Source organism: Phaseolus vulgaris, chromosome 2 (assembly GCF_000499845.2).
Source record: "Phaseolus vulgaris cultivar G19833 chromosome 2, P. vulgaris v2.0, whole genome shotgun sequence".
NCBI classification, from domain to species: domain Eukaryota; kingdom Viridiplantae; phylum Streptophyta; class Magnoliopsida; order Fabales; family Fabaceae; genus Phaseolus; species Phaseolus vulgaris.
In genome coordinates this window covers 28,031,753-28,048,680 of record NC_023758.2, presented here as the reverse complement: position 1 = coordinate 28,048,680, position 16,928 = coordinate 28,031,753, and the positions used below count along the sequence as shown (strand labels likewise).

General features: G+C 34.8%; 2 pseudogenes; one reads left to right on the top strand and one right to left on the bottom strand.

Moving 5' to 3' along the window:
* Window positions 1-4,232: 4,232 nt before the first annotated feature.
* On the bottom strand, window positions 4,233-9,537 carry LOC137811218 (uncharacterized; annotated as a pseudogene).
* A 2,296-nt stretch (window positions 9,538-11,833) lies between these two features.
* On the top strand, window positions 11,834-16,057 carry LOC137811217 (putative disease resistance protein RGA4; annotated as a pseudogene).
* Window positions 16,058-16,928: the final 871 nt, after the last annotated feature.

Sequence of the window (16,928 nt, the reverse complement as noted above, 5' to 3'; positions counted from 1 at the left end):
AGACTAAACGTGACTCTCATGGCAATATCGAACGTTACAAGACTCGACTTGTTGCCGAAGGTTTTACTCAAAAGGATGGCATTGGTTATAAGGAAACATTTTCACCTATTTCTAAGAAAGATTCCTTTAGAATTATCATGGCGTTAGTAGCTCAATATGATCTTGAGTTGCATCAGATGGATGTCAAAACTGCCTTTTTGAATGGGGATTTAGAAGATGATGTTTATATGGACCAACCATTGGGGTTCATTGAAGAAGGAAAAGAACACATGGTGTGTAAACTTAAGAAATCAATATACGGGCTTAAACAGGCTTCTAGACAATGGTATCTTAAGTTCAATGATACTATTGTGTCATTTGGATTTAAGGAAAACATCGTTGATCGGTGTATATATCTGAAGGTCAGTGGGAGCAAGTTTATATTCTTGATTCTGTATGTTGATGATATCTTGCTTGCAACTAATGATCTTGGTCTATTAAGTGAGACTAAGAAGTTTCTCTCTAATAACTTTGAGATGAAAGTTATGGGTGAGGCATACTATGTGATAGGAATAGAAATATTTCGTGATAGATCACAAGGACTTCTATGTTTGTCTCAGAAAGCATATATTAATAAAGTTTTAAAGAGATTCAGAATGGATAAATGTTCAACATCTCCTGTTCCAATACAAAAATGAGACAAATTTAGTCTATGCAATGTCCAAAGAATGATTTGGAACGGAAACAAATGGAGAATATACCTTATGCATCTATTGTTGGGAGTTTAATGTATGCTCAAACTTGTACATGACCAAATATTAGTTTAGCAGTTGGTATGCTTGGTAGATACCAGAGTAATCCAGGATTGGGTCATTGAAAAACTACAAAGAAAGTTTTAAGATACCTACAAGGAACGAAGGATCACATGCTTACTTATAAAAGATATGATCATCTTAAGGTGATTGGATATACATGTTCAGATTTTGCTGGCTGTGTGGATACACGAAAGTCTACATTTGGTTATGTGTATCTTTTAGCCGAAGCGATTTTATGGAAAAGTGCGAAGCAGACAGTCATTGTTGCATCCACCATGGAGGCTGAATTTGTGGCATGCTTTGAGGCCACAATTTATGCTAATTGGTTGCGAAATTTTGTTTCAGGACTTGGAATAGTTGATAGTATTGCCAAGCCGCTGAGAATTTATTGTGATAACTCCACAACTGTCTTCTTTTCTAAAAACGACAAGTATTCCAAAGGTGCTAAACATACGGAATTGAACTACTTTGTCGTTAAAGAAGTTTATAAACATAGAGTGTCAATAGAACATATTAGCACTGATCTTATGATTGCGACCCTTTAACAAAATGGTTACCGCTCAAAACATTTATTGGTCATGTTGTAAATATGGGCATTATGTCTACTACTGAATGATGAATGTTGTTATTAATGCTTATTTGACACTCTGAGCTCATTGATAAATAAAGTTTCTGAAATTTATGTTTTCTACTTTATGTATATGCATGTAAATTATGTTGTGGAAAACAAATTGTGTTGTTATTGATGAAAATGACATTATGTTTGAACATATTATGGATTTCTCACTATAAAGTCATATTAAGGAGAAAAATAATGATATAGTAGTACATGGAAGGAAATGTGCATTAATGATAGAACCAATTTACATAAGACATTTTAAATGCGCATTTATGTAATTATTAAATCATGAAAGTATTATAACTCATATGAGTCAAGTGGGAGAAGGTAAGAAATTATGTAAATTAATTTCTATAAAGTAACTCACATGACTTAAAGTTTGGGCTTTGGACCCGAATATGATTTAATAATAATGATAGAATTAAAGGTCCATCGGTTAATGCGAGAAATATATATCTGATGATATACCTAATGAAAACCTAACATCTGATGATGGAGATTGGGAATTAAGGTCAATAGGGTTCTGTCTCTGCAAATAATAGTTGTCTCAGTGTTAACCATCACGGAAGTGTGTGACAAGAAAGGAATTGTTAAGAGATAGATTGAGACAAAGGAGATAAAGTAACTGCTCAAATAGGATCACTCATGGATCAAAGTAAGTGCATATTCCTTCTTGATTGTGTGAGAATCATGATATGATAAGATTTGTATGTGAACATTATTGTAATTGTTTAATTGTACTTTTATTCATGTTTTAATTTACATATATACGTAACATCTCCACATATACAAGGCTTAGGACTTTTAAAACGCAACATGTGAAAGGAAACAATATCAATGTGATCTATAACTTATACAATCGTGATTCCCCTTGATTAGCTTCTACCAACCCAATTGGACAATAGCTACCTAGCATTAATTCGTAGACACCACACAATAGTTATGCAGCTTGAGTGCATCATAGGTCTTCATTCTAATTGTCTCACCTCTTGTGCCAAAAAAACAATTATGATTATTATCAAAACACGGATGCTGGAACGTGCCAAACCACCAACACCTCTCCCTACTTAACTACTCAATAATTACCTTGTACACACCAGATTGCACTTTCTGCAGAATATAAAAGTATGTGATTGGAGAAAAATCCCAACTAACAATTATGAATAATGCTGCAGCCACCGGATACTGCTACCATCGCTAAATAGGTGCATTTACAGAATAGCCGGTCCATAATATAGAGTTCAACAAAATGTTTGTAGCTGGAAGCAACAATAAAGGCACAAAAATCCCAGAAGCCAAAGGCAGAAAAGGTTTCTTTATCTGCAACAATAAACAGAGCTTATCCTGAATCATAACCAACCGGACAGTTGCAGCGTGCTGCTAAAAAACACAAAACCAGAAGTGTAGTTGCAACTATCTGCTTAAAAGCTTAGCACCTGCCCACGGATTCACTTACTTCCTTCATCTTCCAATCACCAGATAAAGCAAGACCACACGATGCCTCTCCTACCCAGTTCCCTTCAACAGAGCTTGACATTGCAGGGGAATACAACAGAGCCTACTCCAGACTACATAAAAACCTATAAACATGTTTTTCTACTGCTTTATTCCTGTGCCAGCATCTCCAAACTTGAGGTTAATTAACCTGCCATAAGCAGATTAAGCGCCTATTCTCCTTCCGCTTGACTCCACTCCAAAGACTTCTATAGCAATCTCACATCCATATTGAGATAAGTGTATCCTACAAAACTTCACATAACATAAGCCTTGAGTGTGCTTTGAAGTTTGCACTCATCCCAACCGGTTTCCACCCAATTTACACTACAATTATCTTTCCCAACCAGCAAGTTCCGGGATCCACTAATAGGCTGCTCTTTAACATCAGTATTCTTAAAAAAAAAGTGATAGCAAATCAGCATATCAGATACACCTCGCAAGAACTCTAGCGTTCAAGATATTTTCATTAATATTAATATTATTATCATTAATATTAATAAAAATATTAATATCAATATTATCATTAATATCAATATTATTATTATTACAATTATTAAAAATATTTTGTATGTAATACTTTATATACGGATACAATTCGTATGTAATTATTTTCGTATGACACCAAAATTGCATACCGATTAAATCTGTATGTAATCGCTATTGGCTTACATAAAAAAAATTATATGTAATGTCTATATACATACTGAATTAAATATCCATATATAATCACTTTTGACTTACGGAAAAATCTGTATGTAATATTTTTATTCTTTGTATGTAAGCATATTTATTTTTACATACGGATTTAATTCATATGTAAATACTTGTATATAATGTTCACTTTACATACAAATTTGGATTTGTATCTAATATTCGATTTGTAAATGGACAATTTATTGTAGTGAGAGACAAATAGTTACTAGTTGATCCGTGTGTTGGACACCATTTGATAAATTCAAATGTTTCTAGAGATAAATTAGTCGAGAATAGAAGACCACTAGGTGACTCAATAGTGGAAGTAAAATAGCTAAGAGGGAAAAAAACCTTAAAAGATGGCATTGAGATAGTATAAGCGAACCTAGGAGAAAGGTTTTACACACAAAAAAAATCCTCCGAACAATGGGTTTATCGAGCTAAAAAAACTAAGAGAAGAAACAATGAAAATAAATTTAGAAGAAAGGTTTGTAAAAGTTTGATATCATTTTAAACTCTATAAAGAAAAATAAACATTAAGATCAAACCATGTATTTATGAAACAACACAAATGTTTTATTATAATGTATGAGTTTTGACCTAATATATCATATTGCGTGTACTATATATTTTGTTTTTCTTTAATAATATTTTTTAACATAATGATAAATGATTGTTGGGTTTCGGAATTAATCACTCCAAACAAATACCTGAGCTGGTCCAATTTGCATGATTATGAAACCAAAAAATTTAGTACTCAAGCGGAGGTTCCCTTCATGATATCTGTGAAGACACTAAAGGACTCAGCTCCAACGACCCAGATCAGTTAATTTGGCACTTACAATGAAGGTTTCCTTCCCTTGATATATCTTGCATGCATTGTAGAATTGAAAATCTCAAGAAAGAGGCGAAGCTGTGAGGGTACTAGGACAATAACAGGAATAGTCCCAAGCGACATAGCTGCTATTACCAACCGCTGATTACCCTGCAGCATCATAGCAAGCGAAGCACAAAATGCTACCATCATTGACACCACAGACGAGAAAAGGGCCACGAGACCGCAAAGTAACTTCAAAGGCAACGTCTTCAGGAAATCCTTCTGAGCATAACGAGAGGTAAGGATCCCAATGAAAAGGAGGACCGAGGTGGAAGATGTAAAGAGCGAGACAGCATCTGCTATGATGAATAAAGTGAATATCTGGTCGCGAAAGAAGATAGGTACCCCAGTGTCTTGGTTGCTTCCTCCGGGGACACTGAAAGCCGCAGCGAACATGATAGTGATTATCAGAGTACCTACGAGGGTGAAAGAACTAGCTGTGTCCTTGGCCCATTTTTCACCAGCTTTCAACATCTCCCCGTGACTTTCACTGAAGATCTCACGGGGCTTCTTACCGTCTCCATTTTTCTCTTCCTTGCACTTGGGGTGCACAATTTCCTCAACAACCTGCGTTAATAAATTATCATCATCATATTATAATAATCAAACATATTTGACTAATTTTTCACTTTTTTCACATTATTTATTGTATTTATCAGTTTTCTATCTATCTCTTCCTTCCATCAAGTTATGAAATAGAGGAAGTGAATAATAAAATAACCTTGAACCATTGAAGTTCTCTTTGCATTTGGAGAGCAGCACCGGCTCTCTTATCAAGATCAGAGGAAGGCCCTAAATACGCTGCCAAGTGCAAGAGGGTGTTGCCAAACACGTCTGCACTGCATCTGATTATCTCCTTCCGTCCATTGAGACTGTTTATGAGTCGGAACACGTCTTTTCTACGGTTCAGAATTGCATGCGAAAATATGCCTCTCTTGTTTCTATCAATGGCCCACAAGAGGTCAGGGTTCGTCTTCCTCATCTTATCTATGAACTCAATAATTCCAAACTTCGCGGCCTGCAACATTGCATCGTACGCTGAAGCCTCTCGCAGCTGAGATTCCTCGTACTCTGAAACTCTATCGCACATGCAGTTCAGAATTTCAAGAACTACAAGGTGGGTCTTTTTCTGTTGGTATATTTCTCTGATTCCTGGGATAATCAAGTCATTATATAAGAATAAGATATTAATTAAAAGGAATCTTTTTAAATAAATAATACAAGATGAAAGAACATTTTTGCCTTGCAATTTAATAAAATGAGGAGAAAACATGAGAAACAAAATAAATTCAATGTATGCTGACGTACCAGCTGAGAACTTTAACAGTATGTGATTTTGAAATAACAGATAAACGAATATAAGCACTCGACCTGCAAAACAAAGAAAGAAAGAACTAAAACACTTATATATTTGATGCTAGGGCACAGGATCCCTGAAAGAAATGGGACACACGTACCTAAAAGCCTTATGGGAGGAAAATTCAAAGCCAGTTCACAGAGTCTTCCTAAAGAAACAATTGAGGAAATAGACTGAGTAATGATCGAACTACTTTTTAAGTCTGTGAATGGAAAGAAGAAATGAGGAGGGAGAATGATACATGTGAGTTATACTTTTAAAAATTAGTTAATTAAACACTATAGTTGAAAATTTAATACTTCGTAATTGAATCACAGTAGAATCAGTATAAGTAAAATAACAATAATAATAATAATAAGTAAATACATCAAATAATTTAAATTAAATATAACATCATAGTTTTTATAACACTATAAATAAATAAATTATTATTTATAGATTTATAACATTCAAAATACGTACAGAAGTTCAAACTAAACATGTAAAAATAATTAGCTTTAAATTATAATAAATTTATGTTCATTGATAATAAAAAATTAATGTAGAAAATAAAAATAATTAAATTAATGTAAAATTGTAAGAAATCGAGATATGAGAAGAGTTTCTTTTCTGGTTTTCAATTGATTTTAACAATAGTAAAACAAACATGAATTGGAAAAATGGGTCTCCTCATTAGGTAAGCATTTATACTAATTCGGTGAAAAATGAAAACAGTTTATTTTAAGTAAACTTTTAAAGAGAAATTTTGTCAAAATAAATTGAAAATAACTCATGTAAATAATTTTATTAAATTTAAATAAAATAACTGTTTCAAATAAGTCCCAAATAGACATATATTTCAAATACAGAATTTCCTCTCTTGTTTATTACTCTTAAAAAAGAGAAAGAGTGCAATTATATTCATACAGACCTGTAATGGATGTTTTAAATTGGTGTTCCTCTTGAGCAACACGAAGGCCTTCTACTTCAGTATCATCTGCCACTATCCCAATGCTCTTTCCGCAATAGTCAATGCTTATTCCGAACAAGTTAACTCTTACTCTACGAAAGTTTTGCACCTCTAATCTTTCTAATCTTAAAGCTGAAAATGGATTGAAGTGGATAATTAGCATTACTTACTTCCGCTACCTCTCCCATGTTACTTCATGATCGCATGCTCAAGTGCTCAAAATTGTGAGAAACTTCAAAGATAAGAACAGAGAAGAGAGGAATAGAATGATAAAACTTACTGTCATAAATGAGTTGTTGTAGACGTCCAAATCCAGTGCCACTAGGGAATGCAGAAGGCATGTGTGCCAATGCATATAAGGGCCTTAGTCCATCATCGGATTCATGGGTTAGAGGGAGGTGTGGGATGCGATGGATTAAACTCAAAGCCACATCTATTCCATCAAACCAACACCAACCACACGTTCAATAGTGTGAGAAACTCCATTATATATAGTTAACTAAGAGTTATTGCTTACCAAATATTTCAGCAGTGATGCATCGTGCAAGAAGCAAAACTCCAGTGTGGGAATTTTTGTCCACAAACGCTTCCAACGGAGTCTGAGAGTAGAGATAGCGAGTCATCTCTTTGTAGCCCTTAGCAGCAGAAAGAAGAATAGGAATTTCACCACCTTTGGTCTTCATAATTAAAAGCTTCTGCCCTCCCTTCCTCTCTACCATGCACTTTGCAATCTCTACGTTTCCAGTTAATTCCGCGGCGAGAGAAAGAGCGTGTAATCGAAGTTGTCTTGCATTTTAACTAACTTATCTTTCCCTAACTTGACCAAATTCTTCACAATGTGTAGGTGGCCAGCTATTACTGCAACATGAAGAACGGTTTTTCCTGTAAAGGAGGTGGAAAATATGGCGGTGTCGTCATTGTTGATTATTGCTTTTGCATCATTCCACTCATCGCTCTCCACATATCTGTACAACGGTTTATTTTGAAGGAGACTATGCTCCACAAGTACACCTGCCACACAAACCATCTTACTCATTTCGGTAAAATCTTTGCAGTGTTTCTTCCTAAAAAGATCCCAACACACGAGAGGGACTCATTGATGAATCTTCCTGTCTCACGTAAATTTTTTCGTGCCTTTTTATCTAGTTTAATTGAGAATTGTATGAACTTTAATCTTTTAACTTTATTATAGTTTAACAAACTAACTTATTGAAACTAGTTTTACCAGTATTTATTTGATAACTCAATTTTAGCATATCATAATTTATTTGACCAACTTGTGAAGTATTCCATTTAACAACTTAATCCGTATACGAGTTTATTAGCCTAGCTTATGTATTAAAATAAATTGTTAACTTATACATGTTGTTATGATATGACCTATTTTGATTATTATATTATATATATTAAAGACGGATAACTACAAGATTATGAGTACACGTTTTGGAGAAACAATTATTTGTTAAAATAAAATAGTGTATGCGTTGGCAAGCACGTATATAATGTGAGAAACTTATGCTACTTCTATTTTCATTAATAATAAAGTTATAATAAAAACAGTTTGGTACAACCAACTTCGAATTATTTTGCAGTATACTAAGTTTTCAAAGGAGTAAAAATATCCTTTTTGAGAAATGTACAAAAATATCCTTCCATTCATTGGACAAATATTAATCATTTAAACAGTTTTTTTATCCGCAATCACACAAAAAGGTTATACATTCAATGCGGAAAAAAAAATCTAAAGGTAGCTAATGTTTATTTTTTTTAGAAATATATATGAACAAAATCTCAAATAATGATTTGCAAAATTAAATTGATTTTATCTCATAAAATTCTTGTTCGTTTAAAAAAAAGAGTTTTGTTCTTGAAACATAGAAGTGAAGTTTCTTAACTAAGCACGAATGGAAGTGATTACCTTGTTCAATATCTGAATCAGCTTTTAACTGTGAACTGTACAAGGCTCCCAATCTGTTCCAAGCTTCTTTGGCCGTTTTAACATCTCTAATCTGACTTAGAATCTCCCTTCCACATGCTAACTGGATGATATGCAAAGCCTTGGCATTCTTCTTCTTCCATGAGACAGAAACGGTTTTAGGTTTCACACCAATCTCAGGAACAAAAGTCACAAAACCCCACAAACCTTGACCCATCAGATAATTTCTCACAAGAGCACTCCAGTTCTCGTAATTGTCTCTTGTGAGTGCTTCCAGAACTATTCCACTCGCTGCACCACCTATTACTGCCATTCAAACTTCACCTTCCACAACCTGAACATAAAAACTAATTAATTGAGAAATGAAAATGGGAAAGAAGAGTATATGAAGGTAAGCATTTGAAAAGGAGAGAGATCAGGAAAAGTGAGAAAGAAAAGAAGTTCAGAAGAAGAAGGGCTAGAAGAAAGCACTAGGAAAAGATGAGGATAGAGACCTAAGAAAAAAGGAGAATGGAGCAAGCAGATCAGTGGAAGAAAGTCAAAGTTCAAGAATGGAGGTGTTAGAGTTCGTGGTCTATAGATATAGAGGCCAGCAAAGTTTGTCTCTGCACTATGTAGAGAAGGACAAAGCTTCTGGTTTCCTGATGCAGGACATGGAGAAACTTTTTTGCAGTATTATTTTTGGAATCTCTTAGCATCAACAACAGAACTCTTTTTGGGAAGGAAATTGGGTTTGCAAATGTAAGGATAAGTAGGAAAGTGGTGCTGTAATGGATTTGGGGTATATAACTGTAAGTGCAAAAAGCAGAATCTGCAGCATAAATATGCTATGATAGGTGTGTTATAAAAGCCTACACTTTTTTGGCACTTTATCGTGGAGTTTGGGTAAGGGTTGAGACAGTCCCTTTCAACTCTTTTATTATTGTTGAAAATAAAAATAAAGATAAGCATTTACCTTGCAGGAACTTTGGCACCAGAAAATGAATAGGAAAAGAAAAATGATCTAACTAATTTGAAAAGCTTGCATGTTGAGACCTATATGGAGAGAAGGTTCAGTTAGATCAAGCGCATTTATATATACTTGGATGCCTCAGAGATTAGGATTGAGAATCACGAGAATGTTATATCAGTTACATTTTGCAATGCGATTTAAAAAATCTTATAACAAAAGTTCATTACATTTTACATTTATCTTAGAATCAATCTAAATACTTACATATGTAAAGTATTCGAATTCGATTTTATGGTTATTAAGGTAGAATACTGAATTTATCTTCGTTGAGTAAATAACGAAATTAATATATATATATATTCCAACGAAGAAAGTAAAAATTGTCGTGTATTTATAATGTACAAGTAGTGTCATGCCACTATAGTTTTGAAAAAATAAGTTCTGTATTTCTAATGTTAAAGAGTTATTATTTACTAGTGATTTATTAGTCCCACATATGAAAATATTAAATTTCCTAATAACATTAATCTTTAAGTTAAAGAAATAAGGAATGACTCCGTTTAGTTAATTTTTTAAAATTAAAAGTTTTTACAAAATCTAATAAAGTAATAATTTTATGTTAACGAAATAAAAAAATAAAAAAATTAAAACCTTTTAGTTAAAATTATTTTTTACATTACTACAAAAAGTTTTTACAGCAATCATCACATTATCATCTCTTGTGAGACTCTTAGGCAGACCTTGTACAATTTGAATGTCAGCAATTGCAATGGCTAAGGTTTGGATTCTAGGACCAATTTGTAGGGCCATAAGCAATAATAGGTCTTTTGAGGTTAGAAATGGGTATTTAGGAGGGATATAATGACATGACCATTTCTAATAAAAATGAATGATGGTCCCTATTTGACGGGTCAACATCAAACTAAAATAGGAATATGGAAAACTTTTCTTTTGGCACTCCAAATAGTTAAAATCAATCAAACACCGACAGCTTGTTATAATAATATAATAATATTTTTAATTAAAAATATAAAATAAAAATACTAAAAATATTAATTTATTAGGATGTTAAGTGTTTGATTTTTTTTATCAAAAATAAATAAATAAAATTAAAAAGTACATTTCAGATTTCCCAACTCTTATAAAATAGAAACAACCCATCTATGCTTAAGATTCATGCTGCATAATAAGCACACAAATTCTGCACGGTTCTACATTCATATTATGCATAAGAAAGTTGATTATTGGTGCATATCTTTGAAGGGTTCAGTCACCAGAGATTGCACCAAACCAGAGAGCCCTGCACCCTTCTATTTTACTTCACGGGTTAAGGTTCCTAAAGGGGTTGTTCCATGTATTGATTCATGACTAAAATTCCCACATGATCATGCTACAAATTCTTCCAAGGAGTGCACGCTGCATATCAGATGTGCATAAATATGCGTTATACATTACAGATAAAACTTGCATCATCAGAAAAAACAGAACCTCCCCTGCTCCTACATCTTCTACCTCCAATTCTGTTTTCCATGGTCCCCTCCTCTTAGCTATACTCCCGAAAGAATCTGCATGAGAACACTAGCTTTGATACATGATGCATAAGCCTCGACATGCTTCGTGCACCCCTGAAGAATGATTAAAAGACTTTTACTTCTGCACCATGCTTCTTGTGAGTGATTTTTGCAGGTTCCAGATTCCTTTATTTAGAAGACTAAACTTCTTAAGGTGCTTGATTTTGATTCCTTTATTGAAGCAAATAGTGATAGTGTTAACAAACCTTTTTCCAATTTATAGAGCAACTGGCACATGTGATGTCTATGTCAAATTTCAACTAAAATTAAAATAAGGGTGATGATATTTTTACACATTTTCCATTGACAATTTTTACTGTAATATTTTCGTTCCGTACTAGATTAGTTTGAATACTTTTTTCTGGACCACATTTGTCTGAACACTCACATTCATGCTTGCTGTAATATAAAATGAAGACTTGAAAACTTTATTTTAATAATATAATAAATATGTCTTTAATAATTCAATTTTAAAAGTAAGTAATTATGAATATTTTTATAAAACTTAATACTTTGAGTTCTCTTCTTCTCATCAACACACAATACTTTGAGTTCTTCTGCCTTGTTCCAAACACCATAGTTGAATCAATGGACATAGCTATTCTTTCGGAAGCCATATCCCACATCCTTCAATGCGCCACCACCTTCCTACCACCACCAGCGACTCGTCTCTCCTCAGATGACATTCGAAACTTTGAAGACAGTCTCAAAAGAATACTCCACATTGTTAAGAAGGCCATGCACAGCTACATCCAAGACGCCTCGGTTCTTTCACTCTGGTTGAAAAAGGTCAAAGACGTCATCAACGATTTGAACGATTTCATGGAGGATCTTCGTCACAACAAGGAGACAAATACCGCCGTATTATCTCTCATCAAAGCCAGCCAAAACATGGCGCGTCGCCACAAATTCAAGCACCAAATCAAGGAAGCCACTGAGAAGCTCATACGCCTCTTACAGGAGGCAGAAAAGTTTGTCATCTCTGAAGAAGCCAGGGAGAATGAGAGAAAGTTGACTCGTATAAGTGAGGAATTTGAGAATGTTGAAGTGGTTGGTAGAGAAAATGTGAAGAAGGATATTATAGATCAACTCAAGTTGTTCGTGAACAGCATTGCTGTATCTGTTCCTGTGATTACCATTGTTGGTGTTGCAGGAATAGGGAAGACTAAACTTGCTCGTCTCGTCTATGGGGATGAGGAAGTCAAAGCTCTTTTTGCGTCACGGATTTGGGTAAACCGTGAAACATTCAACGTGGAGTCCATTGCTACACATGTTACTGAAACAGCTAACAATGGTAAACGCTTTCTTCTTGTACTTGATGATTTGAGAGTTGAGAACGGTGAGGGATGTCTCGAGATGTTACAGGACAAGTTAACGGAAGCTGAAGCTGGTGGGGCAGTGGTTGTAACTACACGTAGCAATCTTGTTGCAAACAAGATTGCTGAAAGTGGCACGGTTAAACTTAAACCCTGTGTTTTGCAAGGGCTTAACCAAGAGGAATCATGGTATCTGTTTCAGAAAATTCAAGGACCAGGTTTGAGAAAAATCAAAGAAGATGTGGAACGGAGGGTAGTTGGAGAATATTGTGGAGGAGTCCCTATGAAGATAATAGCCATAGCAAGGTTGTTAGAAGATTTTGATTCACCGGTTTCAGAAATAGAGTTGAAGGAGAAGTTTCTACGAAAGATAAGGTTTACCTATTACGACGAACTTTCCACGCAACAAAAGCTATGTTTTGCTTATTGTTCTTTGTTTCCTCAAGAACACGAGATAGACGCTGGGAGATTGATTCATCTCTGGATGGCAGAAGGGTTTCTCTCTAGGAACCTATATTCCGATCCAGAAGAATTTGGCTTAGCGTGTTTCAACGACTTTGTTCCTTTTGTTTTCCAGGAAATGGGGAGTGACGATTTTTGTGTTGTGAAGAGGTACAAGATGAACCGTTTAATGCATGAACTAGCAAGGACTGTGGCCTGGGAGAGAATATCATAGTGGACTCCGAAGGGGTTAGAGTTCACGAGAGAGTGGTGCGATCCTCGTTTGATTTTGCGTTGGATGTTCAGTGTGGAATCCCAAATGCTTTGTTTGAGAAAGCGAAGAAACTGAGGAGCATTCTCTTGGTGGGGAAGACTATCAAATCGCGGCTTCCACACGAGGTGAAGATGACCTTATCAACTTGTGAAAAAATATTGGAAACTTTCAAGTATTTGCGAGTGCTGGATCTCCATGACCTGGGGATCAAGATGGTTCCGAGCTCTATTGGGGACGTGAAGCACTTGAGGCTTCTCGATCTTTCCCATAATAACATAGAGAAGCTTCCTAGTTCAATCACCAAGCTCTTCCACTTGCAGACATTGAAACTTTCCCAATGTCATGTTCTCAAGGAATTGCAAAAAGACTTGGAGAATCTAAGTTGCCTCATGCATCTTTACTTAGAGGGGTGTCTTGATCTCACTCACATGCCTCGCGGGATAGGTAAGCTGGGTTCTCTGCAGACATTGTCACTTTTTGTGGCCAGCAAGAACTACCATAAGGGAGGTCTTGGGGAACTCACAGATCTCGATGACCTCAGAGGACACTTGGAAATTTTGCATCTGGAGCAATTGAATTTTTGTGCACCATTGGAAGCCGAAGATAAATATTTGAGAGATAAAAAGCACCTTCATTGTTTGACTTTAAGATGGGATCATGAGGAGGAAGAGGAGAAGAAAAGGAATGGTATTGCTGAAAAAGACAAGGAAACACTGGAATGTCTTGATCCAAATCCAAATCTGGCAGTGTTATCCGTTGTGGGGTACTATGGTAAAACGTTTTCTCACTGGCTTTCTTTAATTGAATGCCTTGTTAAGTTTAGGTTAAATGATTGTTACAAATGCCAATATCTCCCACCACTGGATCGCCTCCCACACCTCAGGGTTCTTGAACTAAGGAGATAGGAGTCCCTTGAATTCGTTTCAAAGAACAGTGACCAAACTAGTGCTGACACCGAAGCCTCCTCTTCCTCTAGTACACAATTTTTTCCATCGTTAAAGGAACTCACAATCTCTGACTGCCCTAAACTCCAAAGCTGGTGGGAAACTGCCAAGTGGGAAGACAACAGACCGTTCTTTACTCGCATTTCTAAACTTGACGTCCAATGTTGCCCTGAGTTGCATTGCATGCCTTTGTACCCTTATCTGGGTGAAGAGTTGGTCCTTGTGGATTCAAGCGTAAAGTCAATGAGGGATACAGTGCATGCAAGAACTTCAGAGGACTTCCTTCCTTTATCCAAATTGAAGACCACGATAATTGCACGTATCACTCAATCTCCACCAGAGAGATGGCTTAAAAACTTCATTTCCCTTGAGACCCTTAAAATTCGTGATTGCTCTAAATTAGTGTCTCTACCCCAAGGTTTCAAGTCTTTGAGCTCACTCCAGAGTCTTACCATTGAGAGATGTGCGGAACTTGATCTTGACAGATCCAAGAGTGAATGGGAGGGTCTGAAACACCTACGTGTTCTGACCATAAAGGAAATTCCGAAGCTCAAATCCCTTCCATGGGGTGTTGAGGATGTTATCTCTCTGGAAGAGCTCCAGCTTCATGAATGCCCTGCCTTGACTAATCTACCCGAAACCATAAGCAACCTCACTTCCCTTACTAAACTAGTTATTTTTAAATGTGAAAACTTGGATTCGCTGCCAAAAGGAATAGAAAAGATCAAGTCTTTATATACGTTGTCCATTACGGACTGCTCCCTGTTAACGCCAAGGTGTCAACCTGAAACGGGGGATGATTGGCCACAAATTGGTCATATCAAAGATATCATTCTAAAGAAAAGTTATCAATATGCTCACTCACAATCGTCCAGGGACACTGGTACTGGTAAGTTACGCAAACGGATTCTTCAATATCATGAATATGATATAGAATAATATCTATGACACAGGAGAATATGAATGTACACATTATACTTACATTATACTTATGTCTCAGTTTTTAGTTTTGTTGGGACAGAAAAATAATTTTCATTCGGTTCGGCTGGAAAATATGTTAGTATGTAGAAACAAGTAGAGGGTTTAATTTTTTTTCAGGAGAATTAGACGATCTTCCAAACTAGCCTTTTATTTGGTAGATAATATCGATGAAGCTCCTGCGAAAACTACGAACTTAGAAATAGAGAACAATTTGAAAAAATACTTTTAAATCTTTGTGTATTGACCCAATCGAATTATTGATTCATTAAAATAAATTATTTTTTATTTTTATAATCATAATAAAAATTTATACAATAAATTTGAGTTTTTAAAAAATTAATGTATTTGTTTTTTTAAAATTATGTTGAAACTATTTCAATACGTATCTTACAACGGTATTCAATATTGGATAAGTATGTGTGTTTTACATCTCTAAAATCATCTAAGAGGAATTTCTAAACTTTAATAATTTGTTAAGTGATTACCGTGTCGGCTAAATTGAATCCATGTTACTCATTTTTTCTTCTTTCCAATTCTCTCTCTCCCTTTGTGTAAAATGTACACACTGTGCTGATATTAGAATGTTTTGATTTTCAGATTTTAAATTTGATGAAAGCTACGACAGAGTCATAAGAGGAGAAACAAGTACCCAATTCCCATGCAGTTATAAAACTGTAGCCCTCTGTAAAATGGTTTATCCATTTTAGAGTATGGATTTTTTTTATATTATCGAAAAAACAATGTATTCATTGATTACAATTATTTTACATTTGTTATTTCACAAAAAATCATAGGAATCAAATTAAAGACAGACGTATTTTATAATAGCATTCACATCTCCCCTTTATCTCTCAAATTTCATGTTTTAAACATTTACTACTTCCATGTGCTCCAGACTGTTAATTAAAGACTTGTACGAAGACAGCATAGCAATAGTCCTACATTTTAATGCTGTACATTAATGTCATCCTAGCATCAGTTCCTTTCATATTAATTATTAGAGGAAGACACCACAGAAGATATTAAAATTTTTATGATAGTTTGCTATGAAATGACTATAGAATTCTAGTGTTTTCTTTCCAGCCATTTATTTGCACCAGAAGGCGACATTACTCTGTTCAATATGCTTGGAGAAACAAGACGGAACGAAAGTTTGTTGGTCAAAAGTGGTTATTTGTAAAGATAGAACAACGTAAAACTCAACATATTTAAAGTAGATTAACTAGTCATAGGACCAAAAAATATGCACAAAAAAGTAATGCCTTCCAAAATTTGTCATATTTAGTAACTTATCAAACCATAGTGCCCAGACACAATATACAAAACTATCAGTTTTTTACTTGGGCATTTAAAACAGTACATGACTAGATTTTTATCAAGAAGGTTTAAAGAAAAGTAAATATACGATGGAGCAAAATTTGAATCGTGTTTTTACTTACTCACTTGTCAACCAGTTCTTTGACTCTGTTTACACTGATTTCTTCATCAGAATTTGATAAAAACATAATTACCTGTCAACACAGTAAAAAGGTTCAAATTATCAATAGGTTACAAATATTTGAGGGCATATTTTAGGCTCTACTAGAAAAGAAAATTACTCGCATGATCAAAGGAAACCCTACCTTTCCAAGGCCACTCTTCTTCAGTTGTTCTCTTCTATCATACTGTTCTAGGTCTATAGGAAACTGTATAAGAGACAAATAAATGAGATTCTGAATAATCTTGAT